The sequence below is a fragment of the Triticum dicoccoides genome, chromosome 2B (assembly GCF_002162155.2).
Source record: "Triticum dicoccoides isolate Atlit2015 ecotype Zavitan chromosome 2B, WEW_v2.0, whole genome shotgun sequence".
In the NCBI taxonomy this organism is placed as follows: Eukaryota; Viridiplantae; Streptophyta; class Magnoliopsida; order Poales; family Poaceae; genus Triticum; species Triticum dicoccoides.
This window is the reverse complement of record NC_041383.1, coordinates 394,727,550-394,741,665: the sequence shown is the minus strand read 5'-3', so window position 1 is coordinate 394,741,665 and position 14,116 is coordinate 394,727,550.

Below are 14,116 nucleotides of genomic sequence, written 5' to 3'. Positions count from 1 at the left end.
CACTCGGCCGCCCCGCGCGTCGCCACTCGGTTGGTCACCTCATAACCACTCGGCCGCCCCACGCGTCGCCACTCGGTTGGTCACCTCATAACCACTTGGCCGCCCCGCGCGTCGCCATCGGTTGGTCACCTGATCACCACTCGGCCGCCCCGCGCGTCGCCGTCACCAAAATCCCCCAGTGGGTGACTTAGATGCGAATCTGTTTCGCCTAAGTTCAAAAAATCCTACTGAGTGGAGAGCAAACCTCCCACTCGGGGGCTTAGCTGCAGTCCAGTACTCGCCTAAGTTTGAAAAAATCCTACCGAGTGGAGAGCAAACCTCCCACTCGGGGGCTTAGCTGCAGTTCAGTACTCGCCTAAGTTTGAAAAAAATCCTACCGAGTGGAGAGCAAACCTCCCACTCGGGGGCTTAGCTGCAGTCCAGTACTCGCCTAAGTGTCTGAAATCCTACTGAGTGAAGAGCAAGCCTCCCACTCGGAGGCTTAGCTGCAGTCCAAGGACTCGCCTAAGTAGCCAAAATCCGACCGAGACAAGAGCAAACCTCTAATTCAAGGAGCTGCATCACAAGTATAATGTGCGCTCCATCCCTATCCGCAAGGACACCAAGACGGAGGTCGACTGTCACCATCGCCTCGTCACCACTCGGCCGCCCCGCGCGTCACCGCTCGGTTGGTCGCCCCATCACCACTCGGCCACTCGCGCGCCTTCAGACATCTAAGTCATTTTACATTCTGTTATTTCCGTCTTCCCGAGTATCCCGTAATTCACACATCACGTTCACTCGGAGGCCACACCATCGAGTGTACCTCTACGCTCGGCTGTTTATTTTCACATACTTGCTTAGTACTGGTTATGTGACTCCCGAGTCCAACTTCCATTTTTTCGCACACATCAATCACGAACACCATGTGTCGTTCTTCATTTCGAGTTTGCATCGGTCCTCCCGGGCTGCAACTCAGTCGAAACACTACACTTCCGTTTTATTTTAGCCAGTATTCCAACGAGTTCAGTAGGATCTCTCGCTTCGACAAGTTCGAACAAATCCTTCGCTCTTTTAGACTCTTGCTGGTTAACCAGCAAGCCCCTTGCACTCCCAGCGGGTGTCTATGGGTGTTATTCACACAAATTATTTCAACACACATCAAATTTCCTCAAGAAATTATTTTGTTGACTTGTGCCATTTTTTACACAAGTTACGCGATCACTCGACGGCCCTACGCGCCAACTTCATCGCTGCTCGGACTCGGTCACCATACTGGTCCTAGCGCACCACAACACTGACCTTGTCGCTCTGTTGCCTTCAAACACATCCGGCCAACCCCTCTGTGGAATCCTCTTCATCGATAATATAGACCTCGTCAGGCATGAGACAGATAAGTCCCTTTTATAATTAAACTTCACACGTCACTCTTTTTGCGAGTTTGCCTCTTTCGAGCATCACTCAAAAAATTCTCCTCATCCTTACCCGAGTCCGACTCGATGGATTGCAAATTGTCCATTCAACACTATATTTCCCGTATTCCGACATGTCCGTTGTTGAAGCCTGTAGTACGCTCGGGAGCTACGCCGCACTCAGGGGCTGCAACTCATTTGGAATGACACTCTCCTGAGTGGTTGAGTGCTTCATCACCAGTTAGATCCTTCACTTCAACAAGTGCATGCGACCCACCACTTTGACAAGTTTTATAATAACCCAGACGCTCTGCGCGCCATCTTCATTCCGACTCAGACTCAGTTGTCGCGCCGGTCTTGTTGCATTGCAACCACACTACATCAACCTCGTCGCTACATTAACTTCGAAAGCATCTGGCTAAATCCTTCGAAGACAATTTCATCCACTTGGCTGGACACGTAATCCTTCACTCGGCCACCTCACGTATCTTCACTCGGCCGCCCCGCGAGTCGCCACTCGGTTGCGCACGTCTTCACTGCTTGGTCGCTCCGCGCGTCGCCTCTCGGTTGTGCATGCCTTCACCACACAGCCGCCCCATGCGTCACCCATTGGCTGGACATGTAATCCTTCACTCGGCCACCTCTTGTATCTTCACTCGGCCGTCCCGCACATTGCCACTCGGTTGTGCATGTCTTCACCACTTGGCCGCTCCGCGCGTCGCCTCTCGGTTGTACATGCCTTCGCCACTCGGCCGCCCCGCGTGTTGCCACTCGGTTGTGCATGTCTTCACCACTTGACCGCCCCGCGCGTCGTCACTCGGTTGTACATATCATCGCCCCTTAACCACCTCGCGCGTCACCATCAGTTGGACATGTCTTTACCTCTACACCCCCAACACGGGAATGACTAAGTTACTCATATGATCAAACCTCATATCACATTCTGTAGCAAGCTTGCCTCTTTCGAGCATCACTCGGGGGCTACGCGCAGCCGTCGGCCATGCCGCCCTCAGGGGTTACTCCCATTCAATCAACCCATTGATCACATCAGGAATATCTTTCTAACCATACTTGCCCGGTCTGCCGAAAATCTATAAGGGTAGTACTGTCCACTCGGACAATCGCCCAAATCATTACCTAAAGTCATCTTCAAGACTGCAAAAGGGTGAAAACAACGCTCCTCTACGGATAACTTGGCCCTATCCTAGGTTCCAAGGCGTCAGTTTCACAAACTTGGACTCAGAGATGGCACGTGCTGGTGTTCCCCTGGGATAATGAGTGGCCTCTCCCCGGAGAGTCAACCTACACACTAGCCTCGTCACTCGGGTTTCATGGCGCGTGTCAGACCACTAGTCTATCTCCTCTGGGAGACATACAAGTGCCACTAAGTCTTTCCTTGCAGTCAACATACCTCGATCAGTTGGGAAGCACGTCCACTCGGACAAATACCCCTTTCATGCAAAAGGGTGAAAATGAAGCTCCTCTGCGGATACAATGTACTCTTACAAATACCCCTTTCATGCAAAATCTAACGGTAGAAGTACTAATGGAAAGATTACTCCCTGGAGTGTCCAGCTTTTTCTATAGTCGGCAGTTTCCAAGCCGAATTCATTCACCGTGCCGAGAGCATGAAGATTCACTTGCGTGACCGAGTTCCAGGCTGAATTTATTCCATGTCGAGTGCATGAAGATCATTCCAACCGACTCAGCTCCAGGTTGAGCTTATTTACCATGTCAAGCACCTGAAGATGCATCCGATTGACTCAATTTCAGACTAAAAGATATTTACCGTGTCGACTGCATGGAGATTTACCAGGAGACTTAAACCCTCTGCCCGACTCATCTAGTCCGACAGAGGCTCGGGGACTACACCCAGCGGGTGCACTCAGCGTGCCCCCACTGGAAGAGAACTCAGAAAGAAACATTTTGCTCGATGCAAAACCAGCTCCAGAATTACTCGACCTCCGAGTCAGAGAAGAACAAGTTCGATCAGTACCATCTAAGAAGAGTTTTAGTTCTCTCAGACCCCCGACGACTGCCCGCAGCCGACGGCGGTCTCGGGGACTACACCCAGTGGGTGCACTTAGCGTGCCCCCACTGGAGTAATCTCCACTTGGTACGGCCTGACCAGTCCGAATGATGAACAACAACAAAAAAGACAGGCTCTAAGACTCCCGCCGACTGCCCGCAGTCGACGACAGTCTCGGGGACTACACCCAGTGGGTGCACTCAGCGTGCCCCCACTGGAATGGTATCCACTCGGAACGGTCCGCCCGGTCCGAGTGACGGCCAAACAACAAAAAAAGACACGTTCCAGGCATGAAGAAATTCCAAGAAATCAGTTACTCGATGCGGGACCAGCTCCAAATCACTCCCAAAAAATTGCTATAAGGTGAGTTTAAGGCTCCTCCGTGGACCTGTTTTGAGCCTTCTTCCAGGACTCAAAGCGTGAAACTCATAAGTTTGGATCTAGAGCCGACTCGTATTGACGTTCCTCCGGGATAAGAATGGCATCTCACCGAGAGAGCTGTCCATGCGTCGATCTTGTTGCCTGGATTTAATGACACATCCATACTCTGATCACGAGTTAACCTCTTCCGAGAGATGATCAAATGTCACCAAGTTGCTCCTCGTGGGCACTTACCCTAGATCAGTCGGAAGCGCAGTACCGGAATCCATTGAGATTTTGTTCAAACCTTGGTTGTCTGAAAGTACGATGACAGCTACCGAGTATTTCCGTAATCACTCAGTCCAAGTTGTGTCTTTCACAAACTCGTTCTGCAAAATCACAATCGATTCGGGGGCTAATGTTGGGGATACACATAACAGGTAGGCCCAGGAAGGGTCAAAATATCATAAATCATGGGGTCCACACAACACATGGGTCCAGATAAATTTCATACAGACATACTATCCACTCGTACAAGCAGCATACGATCCACTCGACTAAGCAGTATACCATCCACTCGGATGACAGTTCACCACTCGACCGCTCGACTCACTCGGATATACGAAGACCGGCAGGCAATAAAGCAGTCGACATCATTCTCATGGTGAGGGCTTGGTAGTGGGCTGACATTATGGCATTCATGCCCCACTTTGTAACATAAGAGGTGAGGGGGTGGCGCACTCTATATAAGCCACCCCCACCACTAGACTGGGGGTTCTTTTCTTCCACCTCTCTCTCTTTTCACCATTAGTCTCAGGACTTAGCTCAGGCATGGGGATCCGTTCCTCTCACACACACACATTGTAATCTCCGGATATATACTCAGATAAAACAAAGCCTCTCCGGAGCACGAGACGTAGGGTTGTTATCTCCACCGTGAGAGGCCCGAACTCGTTAAAACCACCGTGTCACCCATATGCATCTCGATAGATCATGCTCCGTTATCCTACCCCTATTCTACTGTCGGACTTAGAACCACGACACTCGAGAGGGCAGACTGCATCCTTCTCATCGCAGGAAACTGTGATGACGCTGATGCATCCTAGAATCTTGAGCACGTTGTAGCCATGGTGACTTGTCGCCATGAACTTGGTGAGGGCAGGATACCAAAGGATGTTGTTGTACCAGAGGACAATGTGGGTGACGTCGAAGTCACTGAGCTCACTGTGGTGGTTGTTGCGCTTGCCGAAGGTGACAGGGAGGCGCACCTGCCCTATGGCGACGGTGGAACCGTCGGTCATCCCAGATAATGGCTTGGTTGGCATGAGCTGGTCATAGGGAACCTGAAACATCTCGAAGGTCTCGATAGAGACCACATTGAGATCAGCGCCACCATCGATGAGAGTCTTGTTGATAGAGATGTTGCTGATGGTGGGCGCGTAGAGCATGGGGAGCACCGGCGGCGGCCGAACACTTGAGGTGATCCTTGGGGTCAAAGGCAATGGCGTACTATGACCACCTTAGGAGGCGCACGGCCTCAAGCTTCGGGAGGGCCGCGTTCACCTCGCGAGAGAACTGCTTGTCGACGCAGTTCGAGGCGGGTGCCTGGGCACCACCAAGGATGCATGCGATCGCACGAGGTTCCTGGAAGCCCCCAGCCCCATCATCCTGACGGTTGTCATCATTCCTCCTTGGTGGCGGCGGTAGTGGAGGGAGCCTGACGTTGCCCTGAGGACGAGCCTCACGAGGCTGATTGTGCCAGGGGGCCATCGCGAGGATGATCACGCCAGCGATCCTCACGAGGCTGGTCGCGCCAGTCTTGACGAGGGCCGCGGTTGTCCCAGCGGCCTCCACCCTGGCCTCCTCCATGGCCGAAGCCACAGTCACCACGCTCGAGGTGGCATCCGAGGCGCTCGTCATGGAGCACCCTAAGCTCCTAGCAGCCATCGGTGTTGTGGATATGCACATTGTGGAAGACGCAGGACGGGCGGTTATCCCTGGCGGGCTCTGATGTCTACTACACAACCTTCTTCTTGTAGACGTTGTTGGGCCTGCAAGTGCACAGGTTTGTAGGACAGTAGCAAATTTCCCTCATGTGGATGACCTAAGGTTTATCAATCCGTCGGAGGCATAGGATGAAGATGGTCTCTCTCAAATAACCCTCCAACCAAATAGCAAAGAGTCTCTTGTGTCCCCAACACACCCAATACAATGGTAAATTGTATAGGTGTACTAGTTCGGCAAAGAGATGGTGATACAAGTGCAATATGGATAGTAGATATGGGTATTTGTAATCTGAAAAATATAAAAACAGCAAGGTAACTAATGATAAAAGTGAGCGTAAACGGTATTGCAATGATAGGAAACAAGGCATAGGGTTCATACTTTAACTACTGCAAGTTCTCTCAACAATAATAACATAGATAGATCATATAACAATCCCTCAACATGCAACAAAGAGTCACTCCAAAGCCACTAATAGCAGAGAACAAACGTAGAGATTATGGTAGGGTATGAAACCACCTCAAAGTTATTCTTTCAAATCAATCTATTCAGGAGTTCGTACTAGAATAACACCTTAAGACACAAATCAACCAAAACCCTAATGTCACCTAGACACTCCATTGTCACCTCAAGTATCCATGGGCATGATTATACGATAAGCATCACAATCTCAAATTCATCCAACCAACACAAAGTACTTCAAAGAGTGCCCCAAAGTTTCTACCGGAGAGTCAAGAAAACGAGTGCCAACCCCTATGCATAGGTTCATGGGTGGAACCCGCAAGTTGGTCACCAAAACATACATCAAGTGGCACGTGATATCCCATTGTCACCACAGATAAACACGGCAAGACATACATCAAGTGTTCTCAAAGTAAAGACTCAATCCAATAAGATAACTTCAAGAGGGGAAACTCAATTCATCACAAGAGAGTAGAGGAGGAGAAACATCATAAGATCCAACTATAATAACAAAGCTCGCGATACATCAAGACCGTGCCATAGAGAGAACACGAGAGAGAGAGAGAGAGAGAGAGAGAGAGAGATCAAACACATAGCTACTGGTACATACCCTCAGCCCCGAGGGTGAACTACTCCCTCCTCGTCATGGATAGTGCTGGGATGATGAAGATGGCCACCGGTGATGGGTTCCCCCTCCGGCAGGGTGCTGGAATGGGCTCCCGAGAGGTTTTTGATGGCTACAGAGGTTTGCGGCGGCGGAACTCCCAATCTATCTTCTTCTTCGATGTTTTAAGGGTATATGGGAATATATAGGCGAAAGAAGTTGGTCGGGGGAGCCACGAGGGGCCCACGAGAGTGGAGGGCGCGCCCCCCTATCTCGTGGCCTCCTGAAGGTTCCTTTACTTCAACTCCAAGTCTCCTGGGTCACGTTCGTTCCAAAAATCACGCTGCCGAAGGTTTCATTCCAGACACCGTTTGATATTCCTTTTCTTCGAAATACTGAAACAGGCAATAAAACAACAATATGGGTTGGGCCTCCAGTTAGTAGGTTAGTCCCAAAAGTAATATAAAAGTGTATAATAAAGCCCGTAATCATCCAAAATAGATAATAGAATAGCATGAATGCTTCATAAATTGTAGATACGTTGGAGACGTATCGGCATACCCAAGCTTAATTCCTGCTCGTCCTCGAGTAGGTAAATGATAAAAGAAAGAATTTATGAAGTGTGAATGCTAGAAGGTGCACAAGTTTGATCAATGATAATTTCAATCACCTTTTCTAGCATGATTATTAGTCATAACAGTAGTTCATCTCATAAAAATTCTCACGAACAAGTAACAATCAATTCACATGTTAAAGCATAGAGCATAAACTTTCTTGAAAACTAGCAAACTTCATACTCAGTCATCAAACAATTACAATTCATCTTATTTTCAGGAATAGCAAACTCCACATACTCAACTATCATATAGTCTTCTACAATTGCTAACACTCACGCAATACTAATGGTTATGGAGTTTCAATCGGACATTGAGAAAGATAGGGGCTTATAGTGTTGCCTCCCAACGTATTCACCTTTGGGTGATGTCAACAATAATAGATCATGCTAACTTACATCCAGTTGGATATATATATTAGGATCACCCTAACACAAAGTGCTTGCCAAAGGATAAAATGAAAAAGGGAAAGGTGAAGATCACCTTGACTCTTGCATAAAAGTAAAAGACATAAAGTAAAAGATAGGCCCTTTGCAGAGGGAAGCAGAGGTTGTCATGCGCTTTTAGGGTTGGATGCACAAAATCTTAATGTGAATGAACGTCACTTTATATTGCACTTGCATATGGACCTTTATTATGCAGTCCGTCGCTTTTATTGCTTCCATAACAAGATCGTATAAAGCTATTTTCTTCACACCAAAATATCATACATATTTAGAGAGCAATTTTTATTGCTTGCACCGATGACAACTTACTTGAAGGATCTTACTCAATCCATAGGTAGGTATGGTGGACTCTCATGGCAAAACTGGGTTTAACGATATTTGGAAGCACAAGTAGTATCTCTACTTGGTGCAAGGAATTTTGGCTAGCATGAGGGGGAAAGGCAAGCTCAACATGTTTGAATGATCCATGACAATATACTTTAACTGAGATGTCGGAAAACGTAACCCATTACGTTGTCTTCCTTGTCCAACATCAACTCTTTAGCATGTCATACTTAATGAGTGCTACCAATTATAAAAGATGTCTAGGATAGTGTATTTAGATGTGAAATCTCTGTTCCTTCAATATTCTTTCATGAATTGTTCAAATGACCAATACAATGCTTGCTAACCTCCAATAAAGTTACAACCTCTACTTCTTAGATGTGAAGTCATTACTCCCCATGGGATAAGCAAATGAGGCATATATAATTTCATATTTATGACATTCAACTCATTCAACCATTTACTCATAGGATATAAGTGAAGCACACGAATAAATGACAAACTACTCCAAAAAGATATAAGTGAAGATCAATGAGTAGCTAAATAATTATGTAGCTATGCGAAGACTCCCTCTCATTTAAGAATATCAGATCTTGGTATTGTATTCAAACAGCAAGCAAAACAAAATAAAATGACATTGCAAGGATAACACAACTCATGTGAAGAAGCAAAAACTTAGGTTCAACCGATACTAACCGATAGTTGTTGGAGAAGAAAGGTGGGATGCCTACCGGGGCATACCCAAGCTTAGATGCTTGAGACTTCTTGAAATGTTATCTTGGGGTGCCTTAGGCATCCCCAAGCTTGAACTTTTGTGTCTCCTTAATTCCTCTCATATCATGGTTTCTCTATTTCTCGAAAGCTTCATCCACAACAAACTCAACAAGAACTCGCGAGATAGGTTAGTATAAACCAATGCAAAACCTTATCATTTTCTACTGTAACAAATCACTAAAATTATTATTCAACATTGCATACTAAATGACTCTGCATATTTAATACTCCTATCCTCAAATAGAATCATTAAACAAGCAAAGATATGCAAACAATGCAAACACAACAGCAATCTGCCAAAACAGTACAGTCTGCGAAGAATGCAAGAGTATCAATACTTACCTCACTCCAAAAATTATGAAATAAAATTCCCACTGTAGTAAATTTATCAGATCTCATTATGCAAAAAGTTTCAACACTATATCATGCTCTGACTTTTCTAGGGAATTTTTGCAACAGCGGTAAACTTTCTGTTTTCAAACAGCAACATGTATACTAACAAAATAAGCATGGCAAAGGCTATCCTTGACTTTTTTATTGAAACTAAAGATGCAAAACATTGTTCTAAATAACTTAAAGCAAATACTAACAAAATAAAATGACGTTCCAAGCAAAACACATATCATGTGGTGAATAAAAATATAGCTCCAAGTAAGGTTACCGATGGACGAAGACGAAAGAGGGGATGCTATCCGGGGCATCCCCAAGCTTAGGCTCTTGGTTGTCCTTGAATATTACCTTGGGGTGCCTTGGGAATCCCCAAGCTTAGCCTCTTGCCACTCCTTATTCCATAGTCCATCGAATCTTTACCCAAAACTTGAAAACTCCACAACACAAAATTCAACCGAAAACTCGTAAGCTCCGTTAGTATCAGAAAATAAAACCACCACTTAGGTACTGTAACGAACTCATTCTAAATTCATATTGCTGTAATATCTAATGTATTCCAACTTCTCTATGGTTCATACCACTTAATACTAGCCATAGATGCATCAAAATAAGCAAACAACACACGAAAAACAGAATCTGTCAAAAACAAAACAGTCTGTAGTAATCTGTATCAAACGTATACTTATGGAACTCCAAAAATCCTACTAAATTAGGAAGTCCTAAGAAAATTTTGTACCAATCCAAATAAAAACGAATCAGATCAAGAGCACGTTTCTGTGAATTAAAAAAAACTAATTTACTTGGTGCAAAAGTTTCTGATTTTCAGCAGGATCAACACAACTATCACCGTAAGCTATCCTAAAGGTCTTACTTGGCACTTTATTGAAACAAAACCTATAAAACATGATTAATACAGTAGCATAATCATGTGAACACACAAAAACAGTAAGGATAAATATTGGGTTGTCTCCCAATAAGAGTTTTTCTTTAATGCTTTTCTAGCTAGGCATGATGATGACAATGATGCTCACATGAAAGATAAGAATTGAAACATAACGGGAGCATCATGAAGCATATGACTAGCACATTTAAGCCTAACCCACTTACTATGCATAGGGATTTCTTGAGCAAACAACTTATGGGAACAATAATCAACTAGCATAGGAAGGTAAAACAAGCATAGCTTCAAGATTTTAAGCACATAGAGAGGAAACTTGACATTATTGCAATTCCTACAAGCATATGTTCCTCCCTCATAATAATTTTCAGTAGCATCATGATTGAATTCAAAAATATAACCAGAACATAAAGCATTTATTTCATGATCTACAAGCATAGAAATTTTATTACTCTCCACATAAGCAAAATTCTTCTCATGAATAGTAGTGGGAACAAACTCAACAAAATAACTATCATGTGAGGCATAATCCAATTGAAAACTAAAATAATGATGACAAGTTTTATGGTTATCATTATTCTTAATAGCATACAAGTCATCACAATAATCATCATAGATAGCAACTTTGTTCTCATAATCAATTGGAACCTCTTCCGAAATAGTGGAATCATCACTAAATAAAGTCGACACTCTTCCAAATCCACTTTCATATTCATCACAATAAGATTCAACATCCTCCAAAATAGTGGGATCACTACTTCCTAAAGTTGACACTCTTCCAAACTCACTTTCATCAATATAATCATCATAAATAGGAGGCATGCTTTCATCATAACAAATATGCTCATCAAAACTTGGGGGACAAAAAATATCATATTCATCAAACATAGCTTTCCCAAGCTTGTGGCTTTGCATATCATTAGCATCATGGATATTCAAGGAATTCATACTAACAACATTGCAATCATGCACATCACACAAAGATCTAGTAGCAAACATTTTAATGCATTCTTCTTCTAGCACTTGAGCACAATTTTCCTTCCCATCATTCTCATGAAAGATATTAAAAAGATGAAGCGTATGAGACAAACTTAACTCCAATTTTTTAGTTTTTCTTTTATAAACTAAACTAGTGATAAAACAAGAAACAAAAAGATTCGATTGCAAGATCTAAAGATATACCTTCAAGCACTCACCTCCCCGGCAACGACACCAGAAAAGAGCTTAGTTGACGGGGTGTGAGTGAGTGCCGCTTACCTAGCCTCCCTGGCAATGGCGCCAGAAAAGAGATTAGTTGACGGAGTGTGAGTGAGTGCCGCTTACCTAGCCTCCCCAGCAATGGCGCCAGAAAAGAGCTTGATGTATACTACACAACCTTCTTCTTGTAGACATTGTTGGGCCTGCAAGTGCACAGGTTTGTAGGACAGTAGCAAATTTCCCTCAAGTGGATGACCTAAGGTTTATCAATCTGTGGGAGGCGTAGGATGAAGATGGTCTCTCTCAAACAACCCTGCAACCAAATAGCAAAGAGTCACTTGTGTCGCCAACACACCCAATACAATGGTAAATTGTATAGGTGCACTAGTTCGGCAAAGAGGTGGTGATACAAGTGCAATATGGATAGTAGATATGGGTATTTGTAATCTGAAAAATATAAAAACAGCAAGGTAACTAATGATAAAAGTGAGCGTAAACGGTATTGCAATGATAGGAAACACGGCATAGGGTTCATACTTTCACTAGTGCAAGTTCTCTCCACAACAATAACATAGATAGATCATATAACAATCCCTCAACATGCAACAAAGAGTCACTCCAAAGCCACTAATAGCGGAGAATAAACGTAGAGATTATGGTAGGGTATGAAACCACCTCAAAGTTATTCTTTCGGATCAATCTATTCAAGAGTTCATACTAGAATAACACCTTAAGACACAAATCAACCAAAACCCTAATGTCACCTAGATACTTCATTGTCACCTCAAGTATCCGTGGGCATGATTATATGATAAGCGTCACACAATCTCAAATTCATCCAACCAACACAAAGTACTTCAAAGAGTGCCCCAAAGTTTCTACCGGAGAGTAAAGAAAACGTGTGACAACCCCTATGCATAGGTTCATGGGTGGAACGCACAAGTTGGTCACCAAAACATACATCAAGTGGCACGTGATATCCCATTGTCACCATAGATAAACACGGCAAGACATACATCAAGTGTTCTCAAAGTAAAGACTCAATCCAATAAGATAATTTCAAGATGGGAAACTCAATTCATCACAAGAGACTAGAGGGGGAGAAACATCATAAGATCCAACTATAATAACAAAGCTTGCGATACATCAAGATCGTGCCATAGAGAGAACACGAGAGAGAGAGATCAAACACATAGCTACTGGTACATACCCCCAGCCCCGAGGGTGAACTACTCCCTCCTCGTCATGGATAGGGCCGGGATGATGAAGATGGCCACCGGTGATGGGTTCCCCCTCCAGAAGGGTGCCGGAACGGGCTCCCTAGAGGTTTTTGGTGGCTACAGAGGCTTGTAGCGGCGGAACTCCCGATCTATCTTCGTCTTCGATGTTTTTAGGGTATATGGGAATATATAGGCGAAAGAAGTCGGTCGGGGGAGCCACGAGGGGCCCACGAGAGTGGAGGGCGCGCCCAGGGGGGTGGGCGCGCCCCCCTATCTCGTGGCCTCCTCGAAGGTTCCTTTACTTCAACTCCAAGTCTCCTGGGTCACGTTCGTTCCAAAAATCACGCTCCCAAAGGTTTCATTCCGTCTGGACTCCGTTTGATATTCCTTTTCTTCGAAATACTAAAACAGGCAATAAAACAGCAATACGGGCTGGGCCTCCGGTTAGTAGGTTAGTCCCAAAAGTGATATAAAAGTGTATAATAAAGCCCGTAATCATTCAAAATAGATAATAAAATAGCATGAATGCTTCATAAATTATAGATACGTTGGAGACGTATTAGGCTCGTCGTGGTCACGGCCACACTTCATCTCGGCCTCTGCCGCTAGCACAGTGGGGCCCTTGCACTTCGCTTCCTTGGCCTTGGCCGTCTTTTCTTCAGGGTCAGCCTCATGGTGATCGAGCAAGAAAAGGCGGCCCTCTTCAGCCCTGGCACACCTGTCCGCCAAGTTGAACATCTCCAGCGCCGAGCATAAGTCGTCGTGGATGGTGAGCTCCTCACGCATCTTGACGTCCTTGACACCCTCAGTGAATGCCGAGATGATGGCTTTGTCCAAGGCCTTCGGGATCTTGAGGCGAACATTCGTGAAGCGTTCTATGTACTTGTGGAGGGTCTCTCCCGACTGCTCCTTCACGCGCCGTAGGTCGTTAACGGCAAGGGCGCGGTCATGGGTGCCTTGGAAGTTGGCGATGAACCGCTCGTGGAGTTCATCCCACGTGGAGATCGAGTCTTCAGGGAGGTGCCACAGCCAGGAGAGCGCGCTGTCCTTGAGGGCCATGAGGAACCAGTTTGCCATGACCTTGTCGTCACCATTCGTCGCCTCGATGCGCAGCGAATAGAGCTGGAGGAATTCCGCAGGGTCGGGGGTGCCGTCGTAGTATGGTGGTAGGTCTGGCTTGAACTTGCTGGGCCAAACGACGCGGCATAGCTCTCGGGTGAAGGTGCGGCAGCCCGCCACTCTCACGGATGCGGCTCATGCAAGGGGAGCTTGGCCTTAATGTCCACGCGCTACAGCCTCCAGAGCTGCGGGATCCTGATGCTGGCGCGGCGGTGCGGGGAGCACACGTGCATCGCACTGCGGCCGCTGCACCACTTGACAGCTGGCCTCATCCCGTGTCGGCG